Below are 20,983 nucleotides of genomic sequence, written 5' to 3'. Positions count from 1 at the left end.
AGATCATTCAGTAGGGTTGGGCATCCTGCTGGTGGGGCTGCTGAGACTGTTTAAAGACCCTGGTTGATACTCACAGTGCATGTTACAAGAGGGCTATTCTTTAGGAAACTTTTCGTTTGTATAGTTTGCAAACACAGCGTATTGAGAGATTGAGCTTTATGTGTGCAAACTGTTTGTCTAGAAGTTTTTCTGGAAATTTTGTTAACAAAGTGTATCAGAGATGCTTGAAAGATGGGACCCCATTAGCAATACAAGATAAAAAATCACAAAGCCTTTCTTTCCCACTATGTCTGAACGGGGCTTCAGGCACTTCTGACTCAGAGGCATCTTGCCTGGTGCAAAAGGTTCAACAGGGACAGCCCTTAACATACAACTGACATGCATCCCCAGGGATCTTACATTGACGACCACTGGCCAGAGCAGATAGCAGTTTCATTTATTTCACTCCTCCTTCTGTTTTACTGAAGCCCTCTGCCCTAAAGCAACCTGAAGTGCCTTCTTCTTTCTATTACTCCAGTGTGGCGATGAAATACAGGGTGATGCAGGAGCTACTAATGCAAACTCATTCCAGCAAAGTGATTCCATAACAAAAATCCTTCACTGGCCAACCACCCACACTATGAATCCCCTCTGGAGTCATCTGATGATACAAATCAGCTATAGCAGAGCAGATACTGCTGGCCATGGAGATTCCACCCAGAGCACCTACAGCATTTTGCCTCCCTGGCCATGTTTAAATAGACAATGCAATGGGACGGAAACCAATTTTGTGAACATAAGGCAGGAAGCTTACATTTTTGTAGTGTTCATATGTGTATTCACACACAAAAAAGAAATTAAATAGGCAATTTCTAGTTTTGATCTTTTTATAAAATTATGTGTACTATTTATCAGAAAACTTGACAAACAAGAACACATTTAATATCATGGAGGTAATTCCCCCGGCTTATTGTTCCATATTTCTTGGTCAAAATCAGTGCTACAAAATTTGTTAAATCCATAAGTAAGGTTAAATAAAGAGTTTTGCCACATACTTGTATTATAGAGCACTCTTTCTATGTGTTTTTAATACATAAGGATGATGTTTTGACGATTTAACTGAGAGATTTGGGACCTCCTTGATTTCACAGTAACTTGGTGTTTTTTAGTTTTTAAATGTTGGGTCAAAGAAACCTGCATATGACTTTTAGAAATTTCTGACTTAAAGGACAACTTAATATGTCTGAAGTTGGAAGACAGTAATTGAGACACATGTAAAGGGTTTGGGAAACATAGGTTTGGATCACAGCATTACAAGGGTTAAATAATGCAATAAATTAATTAATAACAAATTATCCCATTTTGCAAAGGATACCAAGACAAAACTTGCGACATATGGAAAGGATATGTTACCAGGACAACATACTGGAGGTCTGATAGAGCCTAACTTCACTAATTCTGCACTGTGGCAGTGGAGGGAGTTAGAGTGGGTTTGGAGCTGCCCTAAGTTCTACCAGGGCCAATCAAACACGACAGAAACCTGCGCTTCCTCTGCATTTCCTTAATTTCCAATTTCCCTATGTCCCAGGGCATTTCCTTTCCAATTTCCCTATGTCCCAGGGCAACTGGGAGATAGTGAAAGGTGGGGTTCAAAATAATAATGGGAATAAACAAAATTTAATCATTAGGTTAACAGTGGAAACATGCTTAATGGATTTGCCCAGCAGAATGTTTGCAAATGCCTCCCCAAAAATTTACTGCCAGGTGCTGTTTATCTGGACTCTTTGTTGAAGCAGTGACAAGAGAAAGGCAAATCGATACAAACAAAGCTAATCAATATTTCAGTTTTTTCAAAAATGTATAACCTAAACCAGTTCCCCAGTATCAGTAGTAAACCAAAAATAACCCCCTTTCAAAGTCAGTGGGTTGGTAGCAGATTGCTTCCCAAACTGGAGTGACTCTCAAGCTGTTTTCATCAATTTAATTTCAATAATGAATATGGTTGATATAATTTTTCTTGCTGGTTTATATTGGTGCATACCTTGAATGTATATATTTGAGAAATTTCCTTTCCTTAAGGTACTATGAGCCTGTTGCTTTTCCCTTATACCAAGTGGATCAATAGTTACACTGAATAAAGCTTGTGTGCGAAGAGAATCAACCCTGATTTTCAACAATGCTCATAGCTTTAGACACACTGGCTGCAGGAAATCTTCCTCTCTGACTCTTCAATTCTAGCCTCTAATACACTCTCTCTGCTGGCATCATGACAATTTTCTGAAGTAGACCCCCTGAGATCTTGGGTCATGAGACTTATTTCACTTCGTATGATTTGTCTTAGATGTGAATTCAGGTTGTTTCTCGGGTGTACCACCTCCTTCTCCAGAGGAGCAGCGAGCTACCAGGGCAGCTGAATCACTTCCCACCCCAGTGAAGGCCACCAAAAAGGCTCCCCTGACATGTGTCCACCTATTTAAGCAATCAGGCAATGTTGTGAGGAACAAGCTTTCTTAGATTATTTCTGTTTGGGAATAAAGTGATAAAGCATTTTTTCCTTGTGCTATTTCCAATTGGAAATACCATGAGGAAGCATGTTTCTCATTATATTTCCTATTTGTTCAAGTGCATTCCCATGCCAAGGGAACAGCTGAATCAAAAGGCAGGCAATGCCCCAGGGTTTTGATGCAAGCAAATGGCAAGCGAGAGCAAATTACTTCGCTCTTTTCTTCTTTAACTTTTTTTTTTCCCCAAAATTATTGAAAAGTTTTGATGCAAAATGAAAACAGAATTACGGGTTGGGAAGCCTCCACAAAGCCTTACTCATCTTTTCTGACAACAAACTGCTAGCTAATTTATGTAAATAGGAACCTTGTATGGTTTCTGGTGTTAGCTAACAGAATTCAGTGAAATGGAGATCCCAGGCTCTGGTCGAGGCTGATTGTAACTTGCCCGGTCCTCATGCATTTGCTGGAAGACTGAATATGATGCTATGCTATTTCACTTTTTCTTTATTCTCATCTTAATCAAAACTTTTTCGTTGTGTAACCGGTATGTGTAGGGCAAAGCTCTTTTATCTTGCACCAAGGGAAAGACTATTCTGCAAGCAAGATTTTACCACAGGGCAGGGAAGGGAAAGGGAGCGTCTCTTCGCTCCCTGATATTACCCATGACGGATACAGCCTGGGCTCCCTCCTCATCCACAAGTCCCGCTCTCCTTTCTGGGACTGCAACGTTTGGCATCATTATTTCTTTCTGTTAATTGCTTCATTCTCAGGCAACAAAGCTCATTGTGGTGAATGTCATACTGCTTACCAGGCAGTTCTATGTATATTATCTATATCTCATTGAAACCTAAAAAAAAAAGGATTTACACGAGATGTATGCAGTTCATTGGCTTCTCTTTGTTCAGTTGACCTTTTCTGTGGGTAGTAACTTAGATGAGCTGAATTCATAACGCCTGACAACGGGGTTCACGTCACAACACAACTACTGCAGGAGCCCACTCCTACCCCATTTCTCCTCAGCCATTTTCCAAGGCACAGAGCAAGAGGCACTTACTGGTGTGAAAGGCCAGTGGTCTCAGCCAGGACTGAAGATAACAGAGGTAAACATCTCTGCAGGAAAAGTAGTGCTTCTGCGTGTGGACAGTCTCAGCGCATTCTTCTCGGCACTTGTGCCTCTGCAGGGTTACCACACAGTCTAGCAGACAAAATGTCATCTTAACACATGGCCATGAATGCAGGAAGCTGACATATCATGCACTTTGCGAGCATTAAAGTGTATTTTTTTTTCAGGGAAAGATTTCTAACTAAAAATGTCAAAATTGCCATCCATTCTGAGCCTTTGTGTCTATAGTTAGAGGGAGGTATGCCTTTTTCACTCCAGGTCATTTCTGGATTTACTTCAAAAGGAAAAAAAAAGGCTTCCACTGCCACAGAAGGGAAATTTTGAGTTCCGTTTAATCAGGATTTGTTTTTAGGGCTGGTGAGGGGGAGAGGCAAAGAATGCTTTGTTTTATGAAGGTCATTAAATTATTTCTATGTCATAGGATTTTAATTTTATGTCTTTTTATACTAATGATAATATTTGTTGCTTGTAATGGGCTTTTTTCCAATTTTTCTTTCTCACATTCCCTACTGACGGAAAGAGTAAGGTTGTTAAACAGGTAGAATGAAGAGTTCTTATCCACATTTTATTTTCAGTAGTTAGACAGTAATTTTCTTTGTTACCAAGATGGTTTATCTGGACAGTATTTTAACATTGACAACTTTTTCCTGCATCAAGACTGTGGTTTAAAAAAAACCACTTTTACAAAATGGTGAGTACCTTACAAAAGGGGAAACTGAGGCAGAAAAAGATATATGATTTGTGATTAATTCAACTCAGTGACAAAATCTTAAATTCTTTCTGACAAAATCAGGGTTCAGAAGTGAATTTTTTACAGAGAAACCAACAGACACCAGGTTTCTCTGTACTCTGCTCTGAGTAATTTTTTAATTAAAGAGGAACATGAAAATATTGAATGATAAAATGCCAGGAATAATTATGATTGCAGTAACAATCTATGCAAGTTTTACAATAATAGAGCACTGAATACTTTGTCTTTTTAATGTATTTTTATGGTTAAAAATAATGCGTGTACCAATGATACTTTTAATTGCATTTTAGGATTCTGGTGTCAGAAAAAACCAAAGGAAAAAGCAAAAGTAACTTGTCACTTAGTAATTCATGTGGAAAGAGACCTAGCCTACAAGAGGACATTGTCAGCTGAATGAAAGAGATTAAATTGATAAGAAAGAATAGAGGTCTGCTTCCTTCATTGTCTTGGAAAATACATTTGTTAGGCAGCTTTCCAACACAGAAAAGAGAATAAGACACTTCCTAGGACAGAAAGATTAGTAGTTGGAATAGCAGTCTTTCATGATAAACAAACCATGTCTTTTTACCCTTTTAGGATTTGAGAATTGCTCTCCAATTATACTTCCCTTTTATCAAGATGTGAACATGACTGCAACAGTAACTTAAAGAAGACCTAAACTTTAACACAAGGCTTTTCATTTAGTTGCTTTAATATGTTAGCCACACACAGGTTTTGGTTGTAGGGGCTTAGCTCTCACTCAGTGACAAATGCGCTTTCTCAGGCAGTCTCATATTTCTGTGACAAGTTATTGGTAACACTTTGCTCCACATAAAAACATGATGTAAGCAGCTACTGCTGAGGACATGACATGAAATTAATTGGCTAATTTTTGTCAATTTAAAGGAGATGAGCTCAATTCCTTGATCAAAGACTCCAAACATCATCTACTCAATGGACTTTCAAATGCGTAAGGGATAGCAGTATATGAAAAGCAGTTTTCCATGCAGACCTTAGTATAAAAGAAACACTTGGTTAACAATAATTATATACAGGGAGAAAGGATCACAATAAAACAAGCCATTGCTTCTTCAAATAAATTGTTTAATGGAAAAGGCCATTATCAGTTAAATAACTCTGTGATAATATGACAGTGGGTCAATGTGAATTTGCAGCTGTTCCGAGTTCCCACAGAATTTTCTCCAGTTTAAAGCTTGAACAAAAGCCAACTCTTCTATTGACTGTAACGGGCTTCAAATAAGGTCTTATATATTCAAACAATGCATTTTATATAATAATCCATCTCAAGATAATTCCTGAATTACAGGCAATGCATATATCTTTATATACACATCATAAGATATCTGTAAGTCTTCACCTCGTATATTAGCATCTGTTAACCACCCAGTTCTGACCTTACTTCCAACAGAAATGACTCAGTCGTATCTGGAATTGCTTCTCCTACCTCCTGTGTGGTAGAACATCTTCATGCAGGCTTTCAAAGGACTGTTAATTACTTACGGAATCGATAATACTCAGAAATGCAGATGTAAAATGTGTAGACACAACTGTAAGTTGTTTTGAAAATCTTATTGAAAATTTGACTGTACACATCAGTAAATCAGCCTGTAAAATATCTTCAGTGGAGGTACCTTAGTGACATTCATTTTAAAGCAAGCAAGGATTAGCTAATTAACCACAGTTTTGTGCTGAGAAAAGAAAGTATAGTATCAGTTTACTTCAATATAAAGACAGGCTGAGAGAGTTGGGGTTGTTCAGCCTGGAGAAGAGAAGGCTCCGGGGAGATCTTATAGCAGCCTTCCAGTCCCTAAAGGGGACCTACAGGAAAGCTGGAGAGGGACATTTTACAAGGGCATGTAGTGATAGGACAAGGGGTAATGGCTTTAAATTGAAAGAGGGTAGATTTAGATTAGAAGTAAGGAAGAAGTTCTTGACTGTGAGGGTGGTGAGGCGCTTGAACAGGTTGCCCGAAGAAGTTGTGGATGCCCCATCCCTGGAAGTGTTCAAGGCCAGGTTGGATGGGGCTTTGAGCAACCTGATCTAGTGGAAAGTGTCCCTGCCGATGGCAGGGGGATTGGAACTAGATGATCTTTAAGGTCCCCTCCAAAACAAACCATTCTATGATTCTATGATTCTGTGATTCTATGATTCTATGAAATTTGTAAAAGCAACCGAAGTCTCATACATTTCCTTGTAGTTGCAGAAAACAGTAGTACAGTTCTGCTTCTAACCAATTAGAACGGACAAAATGTTTTTTGCTTTGGAGGAACATATCAGCTTATACTGGAATCCTTCCTCCTCATTCTTTATGTCGTTATGGAATATAAATTATTATCAAATATATTGCAAAGAATTCCTGTAGATGATGAGGTTTCTACCCCACATCTTGTACTCTTAGAATAAACCAAGCCTAAGTGGTGAAATCCCAGTGCCTTTTGGAAGGATGAGGCCCAGCTCCCAAAAGGAGCTGAATTTCTTGCACGTCTGGCATAGTCAGGTCCGGTGGCCAGATGTTGTTCACAGACACAAGAAATTAAGAACTTACGAGTTCTCATCTCTGCCCATTTCCCTCTGTAAAATTACAGCAGATTCAAAGGCTGTAAAACTGGCAAACCTTAATTCCAATAAAAGGCCTGATTCTGCCACTATTACTCTGCCTGCGTCCACAAAGACAATTGGATGACTAACACAGAATTCAATTTGATCTTAATAACATTTCTGGTAAATTTTCTATTAAAAATATTGTGGAAAAATATGGCTTGTTTATTAAATTTACTTGGACAAAAATTGTACAATTTTGATGAAATAAAAGTGTCCTGTGAAAAAATTTAGTCACTTCTGGCAAAGAGTTTGCATTACCCTGACCATTTATCCCTGAAAATGATAGATTAAAACACATTACTCCTATAAGTTTCTATAAAATAAAATGATAAAATACGACAGTTGCATCCCATAATTCCTGTAAAGCTGTCATATTTCTCCCAAAGGCAGGAGTATACATTACACTCATTATCTGTGCTGTAAATTCATATTTTGTTTGAGGTTTTTTGTTTTTATAGAATCTTAATATTTAATTTAGCAACACTTCTCCAAATTGTTGTGCTTACAGTATTAGAGCTGATATTGCATCTGTAAGGCACTGATATTCCAAACATATGTAATTCATTAAAAGAGTACAGTTAGTTAAACTACTCTTATTGATGGTATCAAAATAATTATAATCACTTGCTTGATGTGTGAGACAATATTAGCAGGGCTGATGACCTTTTAAAGTCTGCCAGTAGGGACAGCTGAAAGCTTTTCCGAAAAAAAAAAAAAGGGATAGCTGCTTATTGTGTTTCAGAAAGCTAACCAAATCCAGAGAGTTTGACCTTCCTGATGCATGTCATGGCCAAAATTGCTTCCCCATGGTATCCTAAGGGTGCTTTGTGTAGCATAAATCAGCACAAAATTAGGCCTACTAGAGTTCGCTTGGTTAATAGTTGAGAATCAAGTTTAAACAAGATGACGAAGGACTAGTGTATATCTACACAGGCTACTATGTACCTAAGTAACTTTATTTAATCAGTATTACTGAAAGAATTAGGTATAAACTGGTCAACAACACATTTAGGCTGGAGAACAGAACTTTTCTCATTACTAGAGACATGAATCCTAGAAGGAGCCACAGAGGTGGGAAATCTTAGGGATTTCTCAGTTTGATACAGTTGTGGGAGGAATTACAAGACCTGGCTGTGTGCGACAGCAGTGGATTAGATTTAGGGCTCTAGGCGTTGTTCTTCGCTGGGTTAGCAGTGTCACTTTGAGGCATCCCTGCCCTGAGCTGTGCACTTTTTGTTCATCTTCCCAGCAGCGTCAGGAGCTAGATGTCTGCTCCATGCCGACCCCAACTCACAGCCCACTGTATTTGCTTAAACTACATTGCATATACATCTCCATTAATCCTCTGGGCAAGAGCCAAGGTGTTTAAATGTGTGTGTTCTGCCACCCTGGTTAAAGAGAGGTCACCAGCAGACTACTGGTGAGCGTAACTCGAGATCCTTCAAATCCTGCAGTACAAAGAAAAGCTCCAGGTGATGGAGAGTCTGCTGCAGTGGAGATGGTCTATGCATTTTCTCATGTATACAAGTAAATTTGGTGTTGCTGTAGTATCAAATGTGTGCATTCAATAAAGCGTAGTACATGAACACGCCACCATTTACACTGCAAGCTGCAAGACTGCTGTCCCGGTGACACCAGCCCCACCCAGCAGTTTTTGTGCCTGGTTGCCACTGAAATCCATGCTGATCAAAGCTGACCAGGTTTCTCCTCCTGGGTGTCTCCGTGGTGCAGCCCCCAGCACAGCCAGACCCTGCAGGGGCTGCCTGGCCTCCCTGGGACCCCCACCCACCCTGCACATGCACCCAGCAGCTCTTTCTGGCTCAGGCCCTGGCTCTGGTGCTCCCAGCCTTGTTGCACATGATGCAATAAAAATAAAAAAAAAATAAAAAGAAAAGACATTTGAGTGAGTTTTAAGGGTATTCTTAGTAGGTTTACATAAGAATATAAGGATTTATAGTGCTCTGAAGCTATAAATGACCCTGTCCTTTGTGGTGGAGTTTCCTTGACTTAATTTTAAAGATATGAAAGGCTGATGTCCATGTCTGAGTAAGTGACCTCAGGATTTCTTTATAGTTAATGGAGAGGAATGGGCACTTTTAGAGCACAGTTCGTCTGACCTATTTTACACATCTCTGTGAATCCTATCCTCAGTGTTGTACACACACAAACTAAAAGGGACAGGGTTTTAAATATGGAGAGACACTCACTACCTCTTCCAGTGAGAGCACACAAGACATTGCAAAAGCCATCTGGCCCATGGTACATCCCATGTTAATCACTTGTTGGTGGGAAAGCAGGCAGACTGCTTGTTAAGCTCAAAAAACAGAGGCTTTTTTGATTTCCACCTTTTCTTTCAGCAAATCTTTTATTTTAAACCTATTTGGAGAAGGGAAAGACTACTGAAAACAAGTGATCCAGAATCTGGATGCAGCACAGACTTGCAGCATCTTTTGCAAGTCGGTTTTTGAGTAAATGGAAGCACATTAAAGTTAATGGTTAATCTTCAGAAGGCACTGCTGGAACACCAAAATTCTGAATATTGAACAACAGGTAGTTCAAGCTGCAGAGTCAAAAAATGGAGGCAATCTGACTTAGAAACAGCTTTTGAAATGCGCTCAACTTCTATATGCCTCAATTTTATTTTTTTAAATGCATAGAATAATACTTACCTCACATGGAGTAAATTATGTGCTTGCCAACACACAATACGTCAGTGGCAAAGATGGGGATAAAATCCTGGACTGCCAACTTGTTCTTTAAACAGTAGCTGTGCTCCCTTTCCTTTCTAAGTTCAAGCTCTGGCTTTCACCATTATTATTTTGGGTTTTATTGTAGTTTTTCTCTACCATTAAAGAGCAGATTATTTCAAAAGTACCTTTTATTTAAACTAAATTGACTTTCAAAAGGAACTTAAACTTGCTCAATATATTTTGTTTCCTTTGGTTCTGTTTTCTCACACTTGTCTCAACACACTTCTAGCCAGACTTGAAAGAAGCAGATACAGCTCTCTTGGCTTCTGTAAAGGTATTCGTTTACTAATATACCAAGATAGCATCTGGATAGGAGATGGCTCCGATTCAGCTGTTTATAGAGTTAGTGTCTATCTATTTGATTGGACTTTGTAGGCATACTATGGCATGATTTGCTAATGGGGACATAGGAAGCGATTCTGTATTAAATTCTATTGCCATCTCTGTTACTAACCTGACAGGTGACTCTGGGCAATCCCCTTCAGTTCTCTTGTTAGTTTTTCTGTATTTTGTCTCTCTTATTTATTAAGTCTGTAATTCTGCAGAAACGTATGCCCATGTCTAGTTTACTCATTAGAGTCATTCCATTTTTAGAAGTTTACAGTCTGAGCAGGTATTTTTGTAGGGCATGGATGGGCTCTTCCTAAGTGTTTATATGGAGTAGAGCACAGTAGGAGCCTAATCTTGACAGGAAAATTTACATATTGCCATCATACTGATATTAGACAATTATCAACAAGCATAAATTGCTATAAACTGGACAGAATTTTGCTGATTTTATATCATCTTACATACCAAAGTGGACTTTTTATCCTGTAGTAAGGCATGTCATCATAAAAAGCTTCCATATTAATTGTTTTTATCCATATATGCACGGCTGAAAATGAGTGCATAAAGGTGCATGATCCTAAATATCCTTGTTTGGTTTTTAAAATTTCAGCATTCCCATTGAACCCTTTCATCTCCCATTTTTTCCTTTGCAAAATATGTTTTCTCCTGCCTCTATGGCAACAGTTGTATCACCTCTTTTGTAGAATTGTACTGCTACTATCAATGAAGAACTTAAGCAAGAATGTTTTGTCATAATCAAAAGTGTATATGTTTACTGTATAGTGTGCCAAATATAATCCCCTGCCAGTGTAAATTCTCTGCCGTCGTAAATCCTGACTGTCATTAAGAATTTTTTCAAGGCCTGGTTCTAGGAATCAGCAAGTATGCAGTTACTTATGGCAGCAAGGTGATTGTACTATAAAAATAACTAAAGCTCTGTTGTCTTCTTTGCTAGACTGTGAAGCTTCTCTAGCTGTCACCTCCATGGGGAAAGGGATCTGAGAGATGACAAGTGCTCACATAGAGTAGTCTCTCCCAGCAGCAGATGTTGCTTTTCCTGCCTTTCCCATTCCTTCTGCAGCCATATGAGCAGCATAGGGAGCTCTCTGGGATGCATCCTGGCTTTGCATCCTAGTTCTGTCCCTACTGCATCATGTTCAAACTGCATGGCCCCAGCTCAGACCAAGTTCCGGACGTCTTAATGACCATTTTCATAATTAAGTTTACCTGCTGTACTGAGAAGTTCTGAGATTAACATATGAAGTTAATTGGGATTTTTTGCCACATAAGTTATGTGCTGAAAAGATATTGATTCTTTAACAAATAAAAATGGCAAAACTAATAGAGAGAAGAGGCTGTATGAAAGCTTTTCATGGGGGGCAAGTGAATAAAGTGAAAATAAAAAGCTATTTAAAAGATCAGTATTTTAAAAACTATAGTCAAATCACATGAAATTACCCTTTTTTGGGGTATATACGAGCATTATTATAAAACCCAATATGTAAGAAAACCACTGAGTAGTTCTGACACTAAATTCCTGACTTGTATGGTTTATTAGTTTCTTTCCAGTATTAGTATTTTGGAAGTTACCTTACTTACCCTTCCACACACTTATGCAGTGCTGACTGATGCTAATAAAAGTCATATATACATGTGCAGATTAGAACTCAGTTATCTAAAGAGTTCAATTTGAGGTTGAAATACAGGCAGAGCAAATATGGGATACATTAGGGATTTTGAGACTTTGTTAAGAGTAAGGAAATGGTATTGGGATTTTGTTAAATGATAGGCAAGGAAATCTTCTAGCTATCACAAAGTGATGTCAGAATGATATTGCTGTGAACTGGGAACACAGTAGGATTTTCTTACAGGTTGTCAGAGGAGGGCGGGGGGAAGGGCTGCTCCCTGTGGTATACATTCATTTATTGACTACAGTCACAGTTATTTGCTTCAGCCAGCATGATCTGAAATGCATGTATAAAAGCATATAGGTACTGGAATTTTCAACCCAAATCAGAATCCTAATTAACTGTAAATCGTAAAGCCAGTAGCCCGAGGTATATTAAAATGAGAACTTTGTACATGAAAGGCTGCACATGCCCCAAAATCTAAGTATTTCCTACTTATAAACCACCAAATTCACTGCATCAGCTTCCATGACTGTAATTCTGCTCCTGAGGGATATACAAGTAGAGTTAACTGAAAACAAATATGAGTTTGCAACTCATAGAACAAGTCATTTTACGGGCACATTAAAAACCACTGACATAAGAAAAGACAACATAAAGTATTTGTACTTAAGGTAAGAATATGACATTAAAGCCAGAAGTTAACTTAGTCCATTGTATTTCATCAAATGCCTCTTTAATCTATAAATGTGTGTGATTATAAAGACATTAATTTCAAGGGGAAGACCACATCAGTAAAGCACCGCTGAAACACCTGGCACAATTGAATTTCACACAGCACCAAATGTGAAGGCGGAGAGCCGAAGTTACAAAACACATTGGAGTTGAACAGAACTGACACGGAGGACACTCTTCTCTCACATAAAAGGTAGTGGTTAGAAAGATCCAGTCCTGCTTAGGGCAACAGGGGTTTTGTTGCCTTTAATAGGAGCAGGACCAAGCTGTAAAGGGATATTTGGTCCTTCAGTGTTCAGGCAGCAAACAACAAAACAGAAGCTGCAGAGCTCTTGAGCCTGAGGAACCTCTGCTCTGTATCATCATTACCATTCCATGGTGCCAAGTTATCTTGTGATCTTGATTTTAATAACGGCTATACTTCCCCCTATCATGTGCTGAGTAACTATGTCTTTGCAGGCCAGGGTTTGAATAGGAGCTACGGTGTTTCCTCAGCTACTCTATCACTCCGCTCTGCAAACAGAAAACTGGCTGTATAATGTGCATGTGCACGTGTGTGTCTTTCCTAAGGGGTACAACTTTTTCGGTTAACTGCTCAGGCTCAGCAAGCTCTGTCTCTAACTGTAAATTATATTGAAAGCAGAGCATCTCCTAAAATAATTTTGACTACAGGCTAACACACCTATGAAATGACAATCCTCCTTTTTGGCTTGGTATAATGGGAAGGGATCTGCTACTTCCTCTGTTTTCCTCACGGAAGAGAGAGTTTAACAGTAAAGAAAGTCTATTATGGAAACTGCAAAACATACACAATCAGAACAAAACAAACTCCTACACTATGAATTAAAGAGGCGACAGAAAGAATCTCAGCAAAGGTTTAATGCTAAAATGTCAGTATTGGTTAATTCCCCCCACCAAACAATGTTTGTGCAAGAAATAATGGTTGACAGAGGGGCTGTGAAAAGAAAAACTAATGCATGTTAAAGGAGATATGAATGTTTGGGAGTATCTTGGGGGTATCCTGAGGTCAGATACAGTAAAGATATTTCCAACAGCAGTACGAATACTAATACTAATACTTATCATAGAATATTTCGAGTTGGAAGGGACTCATAAGGATCATCGAGTCCAACTCCTAATATACCGCCATACTGGATATTCACATTGCAGACTATTGTAGGGCCCACTGTTCAAGTGGCAAAACTTCACCCAATTTATAGTGACTGTTCAGCTGCTGTTGCAATTTAAATCTGTTTCCCACTCTCAAAAAAGCCCACCATCACCCGTGGAAGGGGGAACAAATACCACCTATGTATTCACTAACTGAAAGTGTTTATATGAGTCTGTCAACTACATCAGAAATCAAGTTGCTAAATGCTGCATTCAAGAATTTTCTGTGGATTTGTGACATTCCTTAGAAGGCTTTAGATCCATAAAGCAATGAATAAATTATAAGAAGACATAATTATGGTATTTTCATCTCTGACAGATATAATTTTACTCCATAAGCACAGAAAAGAAAGCTGCCGTTTTTCTCAGACCAACACTCCAAGTTTTCTAAAAAAAAAAAAAGAAAAAGAAACAAGTCTTTTGCTGAAAAATGACATATTTAGTAAATATTGTCCAGGGTAATTGTTCATGTGGGACCGAATAGAAACATGTTTCAGATACTGTAACTACTGTATATTCAGGGTATATGAGCACTGTATATTCAGAGTAGATTATAATCTCTGTAATGTTTGTTACGAAGCTCCTTGTGGACACTCAAATGTAATTTTAATGGTATCCTGAAGAAAAAAAAAGAAGGTATAGCACTCAAATTGGATTCCAGAGATAAGGTTAGTTACTGAGGGTACGATTTACGTCAACTGAATTTAGCTGTCTAACATGCATGTGTCTAATTTAGGCTCTCTTTGCAGTCCGTTGAGGGAAGTAGGTACCTCCAGAGGGAGATCAATTTCACTTACTTTGACAACTGTTTTAGGACAGGATGAACCTCCAACGACCAGAGAGGAAAACCAGATAATTAGATTAGCAACCTAACTTCGAGACAGCAAATACAGGGACAGTGTATTGGATCTGGAATGATACTGCCTGTTTGCACATGAAATCAGATCTTTGGGTCCCACCCAGCACACGGAGCGCAGCCCTGCAGGTCTCAGCCTGGATAACGAAGCCAGCATCCTCCCGCCAGCTGCCACGGAGCCAGAGCCGCAGCCCAGCCATGATAGCTACCATCTCCTGCTCTCCAGGACACACAATCAGGCTTCTTTCCAGTGGGCCAGGTAGTCTCGTGTTTCTCAACCCACAACCACAGTGATCACTTACTCATAAACAGAGAAATAAAATGTGAAGTTTCCAAACATCTCTAGGGACTCAGATTCCCCCACATCTGCTGGAAATCACTAGAAGATGGGCCCACGTTGAATGTTTCAGTCTGAGGCCTCAAGTCATCACTGTATCTTTATTCAGCAAATTGCTGCAGCATATACGTAAATCTTCAAGCTTAAATCCCATTGACATCAAAGGGATGTAAGCATGCACCTAAATGTTTTGCTGAACTGGTACCCTTGGCCCCACTCCAGCAAAACATGTAAGCATATGCTTAACTTTAAGAATGTTTAACCCTGTTAACTTCTATAGAGTCGATTTTCTACAGTTTCCTGAAGTAAAACACTGATTTCAATGCTTTGCCAAGTCACTATCTTAATGAAGATGCAATGCCCCTATCTCATCAGCATTACAAGCCTCAGTCAAATCGGTCATACTAAGGCACAAAGACTAGAGCTACGTATACTGTGAGGAGAAAAAATCCATTTGAAATGCCTAGCCAAATGGTAAATACTGAAAACTAAGTACTTAAAAAAATTGATTCCAAAATAACATAACCCAAATTAAAGCCTCAGTTCATCCGGGACTCAAGTACTTGTGCTTTAAACACACTGCTGTTTATGCTTACATTTAGGCATGTGCTTAAGTACCATGATGAACTGATCCATCAGTGTACACCTTCCCTTTTATACGTTAGATAAAGTAAAATCCTTTGGCTTTTGTAAATCACGTTGCTTTGCCTAAGATATCAGACGAGCTGCTCTACTCTGATGCTTATATGTGCACAATAAATCCAGACATAAAAATCAATAGAAACATTTAAACCTGTGAGGTTGTAGAAGTGCCCCTTGGAAAAAGTCAAATGTTAAAAAAATGAATCTCACATAACTGTGGAATTGCTATAACAGGCAAAGAATTGTTCATGATTATGTGTATTCAGATCCTTTTCACAGGAAAAAGCTTTGGTAAAATAAGATGTACACAATCTTTTAAATGATGTATATTTCTAGATTTTTCACGTTTATACGTTGTTATGCAAATTAACTTTTATACAGTTATCTGCAGTATGCCACACAAGCAACTTATTATTTGGTCATAGATGTTGAATTTTATGGAAGTAGTGTGTTTCACTTAAAAATTAGGTAAATATAATACATTCAGTACAAAGATTAATGATGTGTATCTTTACAAAGCAGTCACAGGGCTATGTTTTGTTTATGCAGGATGGCACCCTATATGCTAAATATATCATAGGTGTACGTTACCATAACGATGCATCATTCCTCAGCTATTAATCTAAACTGAAGAGTACATGTATATTTAATAATCCTCAGAAAGTCTGTAAGAGTTATTTACGTTTTCTATACATACTGCAGCTTTAAAGAGCTTTTAATATTGGCCACTAATTCTATACCATCACAATGCTTTAATATAAGTAAAAAAGATTAAACAACAGTATGAGTCAAATCAGTACTCAAAATGCCAATAGGGGTGTTTTGCCCTTATACTGAGATTCTAAGACAATGCCATTTTTCAACTTTGAGAGTGCAGTGCACTGAAGACATCATATTTAAAATATTTGAAGAGCTGAATATCGTACACAGGATATGTAATGGCATTTCTTCCAGTAATCTGAACAGCAAACCATAAGAATAAAGAAAAGAAACAGCAAAATGAGCAAATTGGTCATAATAGCAGTCCCTTATAAATACATTTGGCATTTATCTGAAAAATTAGTTAATAGAAACTTACAGTATGTAGTGTTAAGTCATTGTTTTCACTTGTAACATATGCTTAGAAACTGATAAATATTTATCTTTCTTTCATTACAATAATTCATATCTCAGAAGAAAAACTGCAATTGCTTTGAGTATGTGTTTTTTTCCATCCTTATGGCATGCCATAAGAAACAACATTTGTAAAAAATTAATTTTGTTTATTAAAAGGAAACTGCTTGCAAAAACTAGGGAAAAATATGAAAATGAATTTATAAAAAAGTCTGAAAGAACAAAGCACAGACATTATAATATCATCATTTAGAATCTATGAACTGAAATATATTTTTAAAGACAAAGTTAATGCCTCCCTTTGAAATCCTCATGTTAAAATCAAAAACACAACTTTAATAGAAGACAGACATAGGTACTGTATGAAGAATTACAGCTTAGAAAATTAATAAAAATAGTATCTAAAACAGTATTAGTAAGATATGAAGCTCATTCATTAATAGTCTCTGTGATAATATATCACTGAAAATGTTGCATGAAGGACAGTCTTTGATAGGATTATGTACAGTATAATAGCAAGATATTGAAATTAAAATTCACTGAGAAGATACATCTTGTGAACTGAAGGGTAAGAAGATAATAATGGTAACATTAATAATAATAAATAACAAGTATAAAATGATTCACATAAATAGAATTTCCATCAGCAACCATTATTGTAATTATGGGAATGATAAAGTAATAATCTACAGTAAATAGCTAATCTTTATTGATTCACTATTTAATTTCTTTTTTTAAAGGGCTTTAGAATTGCTGTCAATAACAATAATGTGTACATGGGGAAAAGTTATGCAGAGAATAAATGATAAAAATAGTATTGTGTAATCTGTTTCTAAAGAATCTTTTGAAGATATTTACGTTGTTTGGTGCAGGGAAAGAAAATTCTTAAAAGAATTTCCCCACCTATTTAACGAATGTTGTGGAATTTCTTCAACACATGGTTATGGGGGTTCCAGAGGCATATTGGGAAAATTTAGAAAGTTCAATACCTGGCTTTTTAATCACACCTCTTTTTAAGGTAAGAACAGCTTTCCATCAATGGGAGCTATGAAGAAAAAACAGACCGTAAACTGTCTGACCCTACAGCAGCCCTAGAGGCAATTTCACAGCCAGCAGCAAAGTTAGCACCAGAGGCAACCGAAAGGCCAAGGAAGAGGCCAAATAAGAGAAATTCTAAGAAGGAACTAACTATGATGCTGAGCAAATGTATTCTAGAATTTAGCATACAGGTACCAAACAAACCTTCTGCATGGCAGCAAGCACTAGCTCAAATGTGAGGACAGACAAAAGAAAGGCAAAACCTTATATGAGCAATTGAAGTCATGATCATATAGTGCCTTTGAAAGTAGGGTATAATTTCAATTGCTTTTGAATTCATAGAAGAATAGGGAATAGCTTATGATATGCCTAAAAAAAAGCCCAACAATGTAGTCCTGAGAGAAAGACTAGATTTTAATTCATAAAGATTTTCTCTTTAGTTTTTTAATATATTCATCATCCTAGCAGTATCTTTTGATAATTAATAAAGTAGATGGCCTTTGATCATCCACATATGAGTATTTTTATAGTCTGTTTTGCTTCCAAATTAAGTAGGATATTGGATAATATCAGCCTCCATTGTACACTGTGATTTTACTTTTGCCTTGCATGTTGCTGTCTAATGGAGTTTTGTAGGCCGCTGGTCGAAAAAACATTTCATATAGGTGAGTAACTCCATTGTGTAAGAGAGTCCTTCTCATCTAAGCAAAATCACAGTCTGCCTTGAGCTACATATATTGTAATAGTGGACAAGATTGTTTCCACTGTGTAATGCAGAATGTATTTCTGATTTTGCAAACACTTCTCATGAGCTTCTCATAAAAGGAAGTAGTCATTGGAAAAAAAAGAAACAAATGCCAGCTTCACTATGGGAAAATAACACAAACCCAGCATGGGTCTATCTCCTTCTGACAGTTTAAATGCATGTCCTTCTCATAATGGCACATGGCCATACTGGCATAAAGAACAGAGCAAACGATGACTGCTGCACTCCAGATGTTCGATGTCCAAATGAGCTATGTTGTGCCTCCAAGGTGGTGGACTCAGAAATGGGAGGCCTGGCTAAAAATCTGGCCCTCATAAGTTTGCATTATTGTCAGTTAGATAGGAAACATATAAAGGAAGGTTCCTGCTTAAGTGAGAGAAACTGGCAATAATTTGAAATGTTTGATATACTCAGAAGTGCAGCAAAAGGACACCTCACCTTGAGGGCAGATGTCAACGCTATGATATACATGTGGTAAAAAGCAAAATTTTTTTATTGGCATGAAAAAACAATCAGAAATATGTAGCAATAATATTTTTTTTTTCTTTTGGGGGAGTTGATATTTCCAACCCATACCCATTCCCAGGAGGGGCCAGCTGACACATGATGCAGAGTCCCGAGAGAAGACAGAGTGGATTCTGTGTGCAGAGAGAGTGAAAAGACCCAGATTACACAGCTGGGGAGGAAGATGGGTACATGGGAGAAATGTTGTTGTCGTGGTTTAACCCCAGTCAGCAAGTAAGCACCACGCAGCTGCTTCCCCCTCCCCCCTCCCAGTGGGGTGAGGAGGAGGAAAGGAAAAAAAAAGGAAAACTCGTGGGTTGAGATAAGAACAGTTTAATAACTAAAGTAAAATATAATACTAACAATAGTAATAATGAAATATAATAGTAGTAATGAAAAGGAATATAACAAAAAAAGGAAGGGGGGAAAAGAAAAAAAACAGTGATGCACAATGCAATTGCTCACCACCCGCTGACTGATGCCCAGTTAGTTCCCGAGCTGCGATCCGCGCCTCCCGGCCAACTCCCCCCAGTTTATATACTGAGCATAACGTTCCATGGTATGGAATACCTCTTTGGCTAGTTCAGGTCAGCTGCCCCGGCTCTGCTCCCTCCCGGCTTCTTGCACACCTGCTTGCTGGCAGAGCATGGGAGACTGGAAAGTCCTTGGCTTAAGATAAGCGCTACTTAGCAACAACTAGAACATCAGCGTGTTATCAACATCATTCTCACACTAAATCCAAAACACAGCACTGTACCAGCTACTAAGAAGAGAGTTAATTCTGTCCCAGCCAAAACCAGGACAGTTGTGCATACATATATGTATATATGCAAGGAAAAAATCAGTAAGTACATTTATCTATGATATAACAGTAATAAGAGGGGAACTCTGTGAAATTAACAAGCCATACATTTCAAAGCAATAAATAAAAAGCCTATTTTCCAAAAATAATCCATGCGACTTAGTGTCATGAGGTATTTTTAGAGATGTGCAGGATTCAGATCAGTTAGGTGAACAACAAAACACTTCACAGCAGCATTACAATGGATAAAACATTGCAAAGAACAGAAAACTCCGTGTATGACTGTAAGCGCAAAAAACAACTGCTGTTGAGACCGAAATTTCCCTTGGGGCACTCGTGTTGTAATTGCCCGTCAGGAACTTCTCGAACCTCCCTCTGAAGCATGTGATATTAGCCCCTCCTGGAAATAGGATAGTGAAAACCTTGACCATATTCCTTAGCTATTAACAGTTGCTTTGATTTCCCACAGACTTAAAAGAGGATAGAGTAATTTGATTGCAGCTCCTATTAGCCAGGTTCCTCTTTTAATTTTTATTATAATTTTTTTATCCGCTTCAGTGGACATTTTCCTGAAGTAAGGAGTGTGGGACTATGACCTTTGTAAATATCTCTGCCATGTGACAGTGATTGTTCTGATAATTATTCATTATTCAAGACTATAAGAATAATTACTGCTTTCAAATACCCTGCAAATCATAAATGCCTACATCAGGGCTATCCTTAGGCAGGCTTCCAGAACGCTATTTCCAAATGGAGAATTTTGACAAATTTCTTTTCTCCTGTCCTGAATTCATTTATCTTTAAAAGTACAAGGGTGGTCATTCTTTACTTGAGCGGATCTTACCTTCTTTTCAGGTAGGGCACTCATTTATGAAGTGGGTGGGAGTCCAAGGACTAGGAGTCAGTTGCATCCAAGAGCTAATGGATGGAAAAAAAATTAAGTGTGAATAAGTATGCAAGATTATACACACTGTAAATGGGGCATGCAATTTTAAAATAAAGCCCTAAAATTCTGCTGCTCAGGCTATTGTTAATTAGATCATTTAAATCTATTAAAAAATAACTACTGAATTCAATCTGTTCCCTTTTCTATGCTTTATTTCTGTTGATGATTTCTTGTAAAAGTAAAATGATCTCACAGTTATATGATTGCTCTACACTTTAGTCTAGATGTATTGTATAAAATATAATGCAGTACAGATGTCAACCTAAGAACTAAATAGCTTATATTTCTAAAGAACCATGAAAAAATATTAACACTATAGAAACAATGGTTCAGCAATTACTTTTTGCTGTGGAGTGAGGTTAGGCATTTATCCTTATAGATCCCTAATACACTTAAAGTCAGCACTGC

The sequence above is a fragment of the Gymnogyps californianus genome, chromosome 1, assembly GCF_018139145.2.
Source record: "Gymnogyps californianus isolate 813 chromosome 1, ASM1813914v2, whole genome shotgun sequence".
In the NCBI taxonomy this organism is placed as follows: Eukaryota; Metazoa; Chordata; class Aves; order Accipitriformes; family Cathartidae; genus Gymnogyps; species Gymnogyps californianus.
The sequence above is the reverse complement of the archived record's forward strand: the minus strand, read 5'-3'. Positions refer to the sequence as shown.